The sequence below is a fragment of the Tachysurus fulvidraco genome, chromosome 10 (genome assembly GCF_022655615.1).
Source record: "Tachysurus fulvidraco isolate hzauxx_2018 chromosome 10, HZAU_PFXX_2.0, whole genome shotgun sequence".
In the NCBI taxonomy this organism is placed as follows: domain Eukaryota; kingdom Metazoa; phylum Chordata; class Actinopteri; order Siluriformes; family Bagridae; genus Tachysurus; species Tachysurus fulvidraco.
Window position 1 is genome coordinate 1,057,501 of NC_062527.1, and position 13,628 is coordinate 1,071,128.

Below are 13,628 nucleotides of genomic sequence, written 5' to 3' on the forward strand. Positions count from 1 at the left end.
TAGAACATAGTGTGCAGGCAGTTTCAGTACAAAAAAAAGTAAATAAAATATACATCTTTCAGATCAACCCTGTGAAAACTATACAAAATAATAGAAAAACACCAATCACAGTGTGCTTTGTCAAAACCTATGAGCTTTCACTGGTGTGATCCTGATCACAGGACCCGAACAAATAATAAATGTAAGGATCACATAAATTCAGGTCCAGAACATTGTGTGTACCCATTGTTATACACAGCTTTCAGGAGAAGAAAGATCATACAGCTTCCATAACACTGAGAATCTACAAAAACACTAATACAAAATAATAAACACCATTAACATTACACACATTAAAGTGTTTAGACAAATCTTACAATCTTTCATTGTAATTTTCTCCTGTGGGAAGCAATGCGGTATTTAACGAGATATTTTACCACTTTCCACTCTCTGCTTCCAAGGGCTTCAGGTTCTGCAGCAATGCACTGCTGACAGTCTTCCTTACCTGGTACTTCATTCATCACTAAGAACCTTCTCAAATGCCTTTCTACTGCAGAAACATTCTTCTGGTGCCCAGATTCTTTTTGTAACAGCTTGTTTACCTAGGTAGAAAGAAAAAAAAAGTTAGCCCATTCTTGACCAACTACTAAAAATAGCTGTTGAAGGTAAATCTCCACAGATTTTGTGCTGCGACAGTTAGAAACACAAAATTTGGAGTAGATTCTACGTACATTGCTACACAAGACAGCGAAATTTATTGAACATATTTTTCATGTTTTAATTGGAAGATAAGTTTTTTTCAAGTTAAAAATTCACATATAAATTGAATGGAGCCTGTTGTGTGAGTGATGTTCCAACAGTAACCTCATGCAAAATCATTTCTACAGCACCATATAACAGAGGCAGCATATAGCGGCATATAACAGAGGCCTGTCAGGGGCTTTTATAGAAGTTACAACAGGTCTCACAATAACATGTAGGTGACTGCAAGCAATCTTATTTTAGATACTTGTCTTAAACCAACCTCAGATGAGAATGTGTACAATTATGCATGTAGTAAGACAGGTTTTGATGCTGAAAATTGTTGTCCAAATGAACTACAATCACTTAAAGTGAGGTCCAATCGGAAGGGCCCCATAAGGACAAGACTAGGAACAAGAGTGTGTGTGTGTGTGTGAATATAAGTCGAACAACAAAACCTACAAAGCTGTTCAGGCGGGCCCCACAAGGGCAACACTAGAAACGTACGTGTGTAAGTCTGACTAGAGACATCTGAAAGGGTGTTTGTCAGAATAAATCCAATACCCAATGACCTACTCTGTAAAGTGAAGTCAAAATACCAATATGAGCAACTGCCTGTCTTGGTTGTGGAACTACATAGGGTACAATTCAACATGAATAGTAAAGACAGCCTACACATTGTTCCATTACCTGTGTGTTACTGTAGCTTCCTCCCCCTGGGATTTTTGTTGGGAACTCAGATCAGAGACCATCTCAGAGTCTGCTGCCACAGGAGAAGGCTGCTTATTAGTCACCTGAAAGACAGAACAATACTATGAGCATGTAATTCATTCTTAGTTATCATGAATATGGAGATACACTGAAGTTTCAACAATATAGTCGTGTAAAATCATTTCTACAGCAGTATATAACAGAGCCCAGTGCCTTTAATGGACTTTTATAGAAGTTACAACAGGTCTCACAATAACATGTAGGGGATTGAAAGCAATCTCATTTTAGATACTTGTCTTTAACAAACGTCAGATGAGAATGTGTACAATTATGCATGTAGTAAGACAGGTTTTGATGCTGAAAACTGTTGCCCAAATGAAATACCATCACTTAAAGTAAGGTCCAATCGGAAGGGCCCCATAAGGACAAGACTAGGAACAAGAGTGTGTGTGTGTGTGTGAATATAAGTCGAAAAACAAAACCTACAAAGCTGTTCAGGCGGGCCCCACAAGGGCAACACTAGAAACGTACGTGTGTAAGTCTGACTAGAGACATCTGAAAGGGTGTTTGTCAGAATAAGTCCAATACCCAATGACCTACTCTGTAAAGTGAAGTCAAAATACCAATATGAGCAACTGCCTGTCTTGGTTGTGGAACTACATAGGGTACAATTCAACATGAATAGTAAAGACAGCCTACACATTATTCCATTACCTGTGTGTTAGCATCCTCCCCCTGGGATTTTTGTAGGGTACTCAGATCAGAGACCATCTCGGAGTCTGCTGCCACAGGAGAAGGCTGCTTATTAGTCACCTGAAAGACAGAACAATACTATGAGCATGTAATTCATTCTTAGTTATCATGAATGTGGAGATACACTGAAGTTCCAACAGAAACCTCATGCAAAATCATTTCTACAGCAGCATATAACAGATGCAGCATAAAACAGAGGCCTGTCAGGGGCTTTTATAGAAGTTACAACAGGTCTCACAATAACATGTAGGAGATTGAAAGCAATCTCATTTTAGATACTTGTCTTAAACCAACGTCAGATGAGAATGTGTACAATTATGCATGTAGTAAGACAGGTTTTGATGCTGAAGACTGTTGCCTAAATGAAATACCATCACTTAAAGTAAGGTCCAATCGGAAGGGCCCCATAAGGACAAGACTAGAAACAAGAGTGTGTGTGTGTGTGTGAATATAAGTCGAACAACAAAACCTACAAATCTGTTCAGGCGGGCCCCACAAGGGCAACACTAGAAACGTACGTGTGTAAGTCTGACTAGAGACATCTGAATACCAATATGAGCAACTGCCTGTCTTGGTTGTGGAACTACATAGGGTACAATTCAACATGAATAGTAAAGACAGCCTACACATTGTTCCATTACCTGTGTGTTAGCATCCTCCCCCTGGGATTTTTGTTGGGAACTCAGATCAGAGACCATCTTGGAGTCTGCTGCCACAGGAGAAGGCTGCTTATTAGTCACCTGAAAGACAGAACAATACTATGAGCATGTAATTCATTCTTAGTCATCATGAATGTGGAGATACACTGAAGTTCCAACAGTAACCTCATGCAAAATCATTTCTACAGCAGTATATAACAGAGGCAGCATATAGCAGCATATAACAGATGCAGCATATAACAGAGGCCTGTCAGGGGCTTTTATAGAAGTTACAACAGGTCTCACAATAACATGTAGGTGACTGCAAGCAATCTCATTTTAGATACTTGTCTTAAACCAACCTCAGATGAGAATGTGTACAATTATGCATGTAGTAAGACAGGTTTTGATGCTGAAAACTGTTGCCCAAATGAAATACCATCACTTAAAGTAAGGTCCAATCGGAAGGGCCCCATAAGGACAAGACTAGGAACAAGAGTGTGTGTGTGTGTGTGAATATAAGTCGAAAAACAAAACCTACAAAGCTGTTCAGGCGGGCCCCACAAGGGCAACACTAGAAACGTACGTGTGTAAGTCTGACTAGAGACATCTGAAAGGGTGTTTGTCAGAATAAGTCCAATACCCAATGACCTACTCTGTAAAGTGAAGTCAAAATACCAATATGAGCAACTGCCTGTCTTGGTTGTGGAACTACATAGGGTACAATTCAACATGAATAGTAAAGACAGCCTACACATTATTCCATTACCTGTGTGTTAGCATCCTCCCCCTGGGATTTTTGTAGGGTACTCAGATCAGAGACCATCTCGGAGTCTGCTGCCACAGGAGAAGGCTGCTTATTAGTCACCTGAAAGACAGAACAATACTATGAGCATGTAATTCATTCTTAGTTATCATGAATGTGGAGATACACTGAAGTTCCAACAGAAACCTCATGCAAAATCATTTCTACAGCAGCATATAACAGATGCAGCATAAAACAGAGGCCTGTCAGGGGCTTTTATAGAAGTTACAACAGGTCTCACAATAACATGTAGGAGATTGAAAGCAATCTCATTTTAGATACTTGTCTTAAACCAACGTCAGATGAGAATGTGTACAATTATGCATGTAGTAAGACAGGTTTTGATGCTGAAGACTGTTGCCTAAATGAAATACCATCACTTAAAGTAAGGTCCAATCGGAAGGGCCCCATAAGGACAAGACTAGAAACAAGAGTGTGTGTGTGTGTGTGAATATAAGTCGAACAACAAAACCTACAAATCTGTTCAGGCGGGCCCCACAAGGGCAACACTAGAAACGTACGTGTGTAAGTCTGACTAGAGACATCTGAATACCAATATGAGCAACTGCCTGTCTTGGTTGTGGAACTACATAGGGTACAATTCAACATGAATAGTAAAGACAGCCTACACATTGTTCCATTACCTGTGTGTTAGCATCCTCCCCCTGGGATTTTTGTTGGGAACTCAGATCAGAGACCATCTTGGAGTCTGCTGCCACAGGAGAAGGCTGCTTATTAGTCACCTGAAAGACAGAACAATACTATGAGCATGTAATTCATTCTTAGTTATCATGAATGTGGAGATACACTGAAGTTCCAACAGTAACCTCATGCAAAATCATTTCTACAGCAGCATATAACAGAGGCAGCATAAAACAGAGGCCTGTCAGGGGCTTTTATAGAAGTTACAACAGGTCTCACAATAACATGTAGGTGACTGCAAGCAATCTCATTTTAGATACTTGTCTTAAACCAACCTCAGATGAGAATGTGTACAATTATGCATGTAGTAAGACAGGTTTTGATGCTGAAAATTGTTGTCCAAATGAAATACAATCACTTAAAGTGAGGTCCAATCGGAAGGGCCCCATAAGGACAAGACTAGAAACAAAAGAGTGTGTGTGAAGATAAGTCGAAAAACAAAACCTACAAATCTGTTCAGGTGGGCCCCACAAGGGCAACACTAGAAACGTACGTGTGTAAGTCTGACTAGAGACATCTGAAAGGGTGTTTGTCAGAATAAATCCAATACCCAATGACCTACTCTGTAAAGTGAAGTCAAAATACCAATATGAGCAACTGCCTGTCTTGGTTGTGGAACTACATAGGGTACAATTCAACATGAATAGTAAAGACAGCCTACACATTGTTCCATTACCTGTGTGTTAGCATCCTCCCCCTGGGATTTTTGTAGGGTACTCAGATCAGAGACCATCTTGGAGTCTGCTGCCACAGGAGAAGGCTGCTTATTAGTCACCTGAAAGACAGAACAATACTATGAGCATGTAATTCATTCTTAGTTATCATGAATGTGGAGATACACTGAAGTTCCAACAGTAACCTCATGCAAAATCATTTCTACAGCAGTATATAACAGAGGCAGCATATAGCGGCATATAACAGAGGCAGCATATAACAGAGGCCTGTCAGGGACTTTTATAGAAGTTACAACAGGTCTCACAATAACATGTAGGTGACTGCAAGCAATCTCATTTTAGATACTTGTCTTAAACCAACCTCAGATGAGAATGTGTACAATTATGCATATAGTAAGACAGGTTTTGATGCTGAAAACTGAAGCATATTAAAAAAAAAAAAAGAATTTTGCTTACCACCATTTTTGTTTGACAGTATGTATGATGTTGCCGTGTTCTGATCTTCTTTTTGAACATTATGGGTCTATAAAAATATTTTCAAATTGTTACACAAGTAGCCAGCATGAAAAAAATGCCTCCTAAAAACTATAATTCATATAACAGTCAAACCTTGTAAACAAAAGGCAGTAAAGTCAGGTGTGCTGTGATTTTAACTTAAGATAGTGTTTGTAATTAAAAAAATAACAGGACTGATGGCATTATTTAATTTCCCAAGTCACAGCACAACTGACATTAGCCATAAAAGCAAAGACAAACCATAATGAAGAAATGATACTATTAGAAATTATAATAGACACTGCAATGTTACAACAAACATCCCCCCACCTGTCAACTGCCACTGTAAACCCTGATAATGCCCATGAAGGGGGATTTATAACAGAGCTAATGTCATATATTAATTGTACCTTTTCCTGTTGTTTCTATGTCTGCTGTTTTAGACAAATGGTCCTTTATGTTTTTATAACTGCATCTTTACAAACATACTGGTCTTGATCCAGTTTAGAAGGGGAATAACACCAGAATGCAGTTTAATATGTGATTAAATGAAAGAGTTACTCAACTGTAAGCTCCTGTAAACAACTCTGTGTCTAAAAGTGTTAATGATGGACAGACAAAAGCACCATATGGGGCCCAAGCCATTTAAACATTAAAAGGACCTGAGTTACATTGGGGTTAATTCAGAATTAATTGGGCTATTATTTGATAATTACGCAGTTTGATATATAAATGAATAAGTTTAAATAACTAAATATTAATGAATAAATGTACACGCTATTCGCTTTATTAGTAAAAACACAGCTAGCGCTGGTTAGCGTCCGCTAGCCGTGATGTAGCTAACGCTAGCTCTAGCCGTGTTTGTAGCTAACGCTAGCCGTATTGGTTACTAATGCTAGCGCTATCCGGGTTGGTTACTAACGCTAGCGCTAGCCGTGTTTGTAGCTAACGCTAGCGCTAGCCGTATTGGTTACTAACGCTAGCGCTAGCCGTATTGGTTACTAATGTTAGCGCTAGCCGTGTTTGTAGCTAACGCTAGCGCTAGCCGTATTGGTTATTAACGCTAACGCTAGCCGTATTGGTTACTAATGCTAGCGCTATCCGTGTTGGTTACTAACGCTAGCGCTAGCCGTGTCTGTAGCTAACGCTAGCGCTAGCCGTGTTTGTAGCTAACGCTAGCGCTAGCCGTGTTTGTAGCTAACGCTAGCGCTACAGCTAATCTCACACCGGGGCTCGGTGTAGTGCGTACCCAATATAAGAGTCGTGTGATAAGTATGTATACTTTCCCCTTGTATATTACTGTAGTATAGCTGCAAGTAACTGGGAACCTAATAATAAAAGATGAACAATCTTAAATTTAACTCACCTCTTACTCATAACAGCAGGTCCTTTGTCTGTGAAACCTCGTGATGAAGATCCATAATTCCTTTCTCTCACAGCAGCAAATCTCGTAATAACCACCTGACATCGTATTATTCAATAAAACTTTATTTAAATTACAAGAGTGTGTGTGAGCTCACACACATTCCGGGACCATCGGACAGGTCCAAATCTACCTAGGGGGCGCTCGAGAACCGAGGGCCCACACACTCGTACCCAGTTTTTGCTACGTTGTGGGCCAAGTAAAAAAAACACATTAGGCATATCAGGGGAGTATCCTGAGCATGTTAAAATGAAAAAACGTTGTGGGGTCCGGCATTTTGGACCCCACAACGTAGTTGGGCCCCACACCGTTGGTGTGCTCCCGGTGACCGGACCCAACAAAGTAAGAAATGTGAGAACACACACACACACACACACACACTCTCTCTCTCTCTCTCTCTCTCTCTCTCTCTCTCTCACACACACACACTCTCTCTCTCTCACACACACACACTCTCTCTCTCTCACACACACTCTCTCTCTCTCTCTCTCTCTCTCTCTCTCTCTCTCACACACACTCTCACACACTCTCTCTCTCACACACACACACACACACACACACACACACACTGAAAGGACATGAAGACACATACACACCTAATGCACATGTAGTCGATTGTGAGTGTGTGTGTGTGTGTGTGTGTGTGTGTGTGTGTGTGTGTGTGTGTGTGATAGATTTCCCCGTATCTTCATTGTAATCTGTTACATCAATGGCCTTTTTTTGTCACGAGCTTTAGCTTCTGCTGACGAACAACATTGTCGGTGCTTTCGGGCTGCTGATGCTCCAGTTTTGGGGAAACGCGACTACACACACTGTTCATTAGAAACATAACATCGACATTTACAGGATTTTCTTTCTCATTAAATCTTTTCTATTTTTTGAGCGGTTTCACTTTGGGCTTCACACAACATGTTCTGTTCCTGCTGAGATCCCTGATGCTCTCCATCTTCACATTGACATCCCTCATTGCCAGAGCAGAGCTTTGTGGTGGCATTGTTGTGTTTTGTGGTGGCATTGTTGTGCTTTGTGGTGGCATTGTTGTGTTTTTTGTGGTGGCATTGTTGTGCTTTGTGGTGGCATTGTTGTGTTTTGTGGTGGCATTGTTGTGTTTTGTGGTGGCATTGTTGTGCTTTGGGGTGGCATTGTTGTGTTTTGTGGTGGCATTGTTGTGCTTTGTGGTGGCATTGTTGTGTTTTGTGGTGGCATTGTTGTGTTTTGTGGTGGCATTGTTGTGCTTTGGGGTGGCATTGTTGTGTTTTGTGGTGGCATTGTTGTGCTTTGTGGTGGCATTGTTGTGCTTTTTGTGGCATTGTTGTGTTTTGTGGTGGCATTGTTGTGTTTTGTGGTGGCATTGTTGTGTTTTGTGGTGGCATTGTTGTGTTTTGTGGTGGCATTGTTGTGCTTTTTGTGGCATTGTTGTGTTTTGTGGTGGCATTGTTGTGTTTTGTGGTGGCATTGTTGTGTTTTGTGGTGGCATTGTTGTGCTTTGTGGTGGCATTGTTGTGCTTTGTGGTGGCATTGTTGTGCTTTTTGTGGTGGCATTGTTGTGCTTTTTGTGGCATTGTTGTGCTTTGTGGTGGCATTGTTGTGTTTTGTGGTGGCATTGTTGTGCTTTGTGGTGGCATTGTTGTGTTTTGTGGTGGCATTGTTGTGCTTTGTGGTGGCATTGTTGTGTTTTGTGGTGGCATTGTTGTGTTTTGTGGTGGCATTGTTGTGCTTTGTGGTGGCATTGTTGTGTAATCTCTTGATGATGGAGCACACGCTTTTCTGTTGCACCTCTTTAGAGGACAAATGGGAGGACTTTCCACAGCACATTTTTGATGGAAACATCTCCAACATCTCCAACTAACTCTTCAAATGAGCAATCAGACTTCAGCTCACATGTCATTTGGAATGCATTTGCATTAGAAGTCCTTTTCTTTCATCTAACCACAAGTACGTTTGGCCTAACAAGAAGAATCATTCATCTTTGTTCAGTATGGTGAGGGTTCGGTGAGGTTTGGAGCTGATTTTATTCTAAGGGACCTGGCAACCTTGTTAGGATAAATGAAGTCATAGACTCCATGAAGTACCAGGAGATGAAACTAAATTGTGGTTGTAGTAGATGGATGGATAGATAGATAGATAGATAGATAGATAGATAGATAGATAGATAGATAGATAGATAGATAGATAGATAGATAGATAGATAGACAGACAGACAGACAGACAGATAGACAGACAGATAGATAGATAGATAGATAGATAGATAGATAGATAGATAGATAGATAGATAGATAGACAGACAGACAGACAGACAGACAGACAGACAGACAGATAGATAGATCAGTCATCAGCTCCGTGGCTCTCTCTCCCTCTCTCTCTCTCTCTCCCTCTCTCTCTCTCTCTCTTTCCCTCTCTCTCTCTCTCTCTCTCTCTCTCTCTCTCTCTCTCTCTCTCTCTCTCTCTCTCGGCTCTCTGCCTGTCCTTGATCTCATTTTAATGACTTCTACAATGATTTCGGAGCCCTAATCCTGCATTTGATGTGCTGCTTTAAAGGTCAGGGGACACAGTGGTGGTCGTATCTCTACCTGCTCGGTGTAATATAGCAAACTCCAATTAGCTTGTGTTTGAACACGAATGCCCTTCGGTGTAGCTTTATGACTTCTTGGTCTGTAGCGTTGTGATCAGTGGATTTGATTTTGCTCTGTGGGAACATAATATAAATCCTGATGCAAGACAACGACCGACAAAGTGTTTTGTGTTGCTGCGATTTTTCTGATTATGCAGCATCCAGTCAGTCACGCGGCCCTGCTGCAGATTTACCGCTTTGTTTCGCATGCGAACAAAACCTTTTGTTAGTACAGTTCCACCGATTAGGATTCGACCACACAACAATCAGCAGTCTGAGCGAGCGAGCGAGAGAGAGAGAGAGAGAGAGAGTTTAGGGAATATAAATGAGTTTGTGTGGGTAGCGAACACGTCCTCTGAGGAAACATCGGAGTTGTGAAACGGCATTTCTTTGCCTTTTCGGAGGCTGTCGCTCTTCTACGATTACAGATAATATGAGCCTGGGATGACTCTCGGATTTCGTACATCATGCTGAATCATAATCACAGTTTTATGTAAATGACATGAGCGCCGACGGTGAATCGTGTTTGCTCGAATCCCGCGTGACCTTCGCCGAGTTCAAAAGGAAAACAACACCAAACGCCGAGATCACTGATCATTGTTCATTAATATACAGGGTTGCCACCTTCAATACAGAAAAATAAGGGACGCCTGCCACAGCGGGGGCCACACCCCTCGGGGCCACGATGACCACAGTCCCGATGGCGTGCCAGTGTCGGTATATCATAACTTAAAACATGTATTCAAAAAAATATTAATATCGATACCAATGGACATTATATTAAGACGTCTGCTAGTGAACTCAGAGTGAACAGATGCACTCAGTCTCTCACTGTCACAACTTAAGTGGTCATATTGAATACACAGCTATGACGATAATAAATATACACCAACAAAGTGAGACTGAGAACACAAAAATAAGCTTTTGGAGGAACTTCTGAGATGCAAACCATATTTTATTGTAACTTTCTGAGCTGGACGCGCGGGGCGGGGGGGGGTGTGTAATCTGGAGATGCCATCATTTCATATGGATTTTCTGTCACTCTGACTCTGTCCAAAGAACCGGCGAGGCTGCGTCCCGCCCTCCTCTGACTCTGATTGGCCGTGATTCACGGCCCGTAACCCTAAAACAAACCAATCAAACCAACGATGGCAACGAGTATTACCCAATCAGGGGCAGTATAGGACGCGTCTCCACACAATGCGGGTGGGGTGATGTGCATGGGATGCTGTATAATGTGGACCTATGTAACATATGGGACAAATCGCGTCCCGTATCGATTTGATACGGGATGCGTCATTTTGCCTGTAAATACGGGACGATTCTGTATTTCACGGGACGGGTGGCGACCCTATTAATATAATATGGATTTTTTTTTTTTTTGTGCTAATGCAAAGGAGACCAGCTTGTTTTTTCCCCCAAGTGCATTCCATGAACTACAGGAACCCCGATTCATATGTTAAGCATCTCTCTGATTTGCATATCCCCTCTGCGATTATACAACCTTAACGAGGGGCATGTGAGAGACGTACGCTCGGCCCGCGCTCGGCCGGACGCTCTTGTACAGCCGTCTGTATAGATGAGAGAAATCGCACTAATGGAATCTTCAAACAGAAAAAGGCTATCTTCAAAAAAGAGGGAAAAAAAACCTCCTGATATTCTTCATTCACCATGACGATGTTAAATAATTTAAAGAGTTTGACGCTCGGAAGATTTTAAATAATTTAAGAAAGATACGCAGGTCTGTATTTGGTTTAAAAAAAAAATCAGCGCGTCGTTTTTTAAGCTTCTTTACTGTGAATATGCTTTGATTAAAAATGATGGACATAATGACACAACGCTGTACTATACAAATTTTATTATTTTTTTTATTTAATAGCGGTTAGTACGTTCGCCTCACACCTCCAGGGTCGGGGTTTGATTCCCGCCTCCGCCTTGTGTGTGTGGAGTTTGCATGTTCTCCCCATGCCTCGGGGGTTTCCTCCGGGTACTCCGGTTTCCTCCCCCGGTCCAAAGACATGCATGGTAGGTTGATCGGCATCTCTGGGAAATTGTCTGTAGTGTGTGTGTGTGTGCGTGAATAACAGTGTGTGTGTGCCCTGTGATGGGTTGGCACTCCGTCCAGGGTGTATCCTGCCTCGATGCCCGATGACACCTGAGATAGGCACAGGCTCCCCGTGACCCGAGAAGTTCGTATAAAGCGGTAGAGAACAAGCATTGTAGCCTCTCAGTGACTTATCGGATACAAGTATGTAAAAAAACCCAGAAACCGTAAAGTTTTATCTGGTCATAAAAGTTCTGAATGCAGTAAATCTTTAATATTGTGTGTGTTTGATGACGTAACTGTTGCTGTAGTGTGATAGAAGATCTAGAATTATGTTATTCTGTATAAAGGTGATTGAGGAAGTGTCACATTGTCACAAGTGTCACATTCAGTGAATGTAAAGAAAGTCTGACGTTATGCTCACAGTGGTAGATATGTCTGCATGATACTGGTGATTCTGTGTGTGTGTGTGTGTGTGTGTGTGTTGCACGTGTGACAGCGTTTTTGATTGCACTCCTGATTGAACATGACTCCCTGCTGATTTCGGTACTGGATGTCTGTGTCCTAATGACTCTCTGCTTCAGTGAATGTTTAGAGCCATGTGTCCCTGACGTGTGCATTCATTTAAATAACGTACAGACGCACAGAGACCCGCCATCGAGCCAGTACGGGGAAATGACGACGGGTTACACAGTTCGCTTACACAGAACGCGAGACGAAGCGCATTTTACGAGGCACAAAGTCATCGATCTCACGTCTCTTCACTTTTTCCGATTTTTTTTCCGACGAGCCCGATTTATCCGACTGATTAATCGCCGCTTTCCCAAAGAGCTTTGATGCGAACCGCACGTACAGGATTTAGATTTAGACGTGCCACGTACACGTACACCGACACCACACACACCCTGTACGTGGCTCAGCTCACACGCTCGTTCCTATAATGAAATAATGGATTTTTTGGTAAGTCTGAACACGTTCCCGTTATCCTGCTGGTCAATAATTCAGCGTTTCGTTCCCGACGGCAGAGGATTCTCCGTCAGGAGATTTTATTTTTTTTTGTCTGTGATATTTGATATTATGCATTTATTCGTTTTAGCACACTCGCGAATGTATAGCTTCACATTCTGTCCCACCAGCTTTAATGCGGTGCTCATGACTACATGACGGATACACAGTGGTTTTCTTTAGGATATGAACGAGAGACAAGAGCTAATCTTTCTTTTGTTTGATTTAAATGACTCAGCTGTGAGGTTGTGCATGTTTTGTTTTTTTCTTCCCCGGTCACAATGATCGTGAACAATGTCTGCTCGTGAACGTGCCTCTCTGATTCGGTGCCCGAGGCGGATGAAATTTCCACACTGTGACTCCGTGCCTGCAGCTACACTATGGTTTGTTTTTAGGGTTAATACTAAATTAGCCATCACCAAACAAATACATAAAGTCCCAGAGGACACCGTGGACCGATTGTACCGTGCCCTGATGTGGTGCGTGAACATGGGGACGAGCAGGTCATGTTTACGGCATCTGTTGGGAGTCATCTGTGCCGACGCAGTCGACGGTTACGGCACGTCTCTCTCTCTCACCCGGCACGTGGCGAACACGGCTCTGATATTTTAACGGCGCGAGGAGAACAGATTGGCTTCAGCCAGCACATCTGCTAGAGACAGACATGTTTTATGCAGATGGCTTCGTATTAGCATAATACAAATCGAATTAGCCTCCGTACCGTTTAGGCTCGATCACGCAATACGATGTGTCGATGCCGGTTTAGCACAAGCTTCTATTCTGCTGTAGCCTAATTGTTTCCTGAAATGTGTGAGGATTTCATTCTGTGCCTTTGTGCTTTGCTGCGTAATGAATGTGTCACTGAAAATTTGTAAGCTGATGACCAAGGAGAATGAAATTTAGCTCGAGGAGCCTGTTAGTGCAGCGTACATCCAGCCGGCGAGGCGAATGCCACATCTCATACAGACTACGGTCTGCTTGTCAGTGTAGCACTGGGTACGTCTCTGTCAGCTCCCAAACTCCTACGAGCCTTAGGTTAATAACCGG

General features: G+C 42.1%; 1 protein-coding gene and 1 long non-coding RNA gene across 20 annotated transcripts in view; one reads left to right on the forward strand and one right to left on the reverse strand.

The window, feature by feature from the left end:
• Window positions 1-13,628, forward strand: part of nrcama (neuronal cell adhesion molecule a) — a 100,501-nt gene that overhangs the window by 45,867 nt on the left and 41,006 nt on the right. The window lies entirely within an intron of this gene.
• LOC113638264 lies at window positions 5,044-7,298 on the reverse strand. The gene is made up of 3 exons (XR_007144139.1): window positions 6,865-7,298; window positions 5,460-5,526; window positions 5,044-5,104 (listed from the first exon to the last, which is right to left on the reverse strand). It is a non-coding gene; the product is annotated as an uncharacterized LOC113638264 (long non-coding RNA).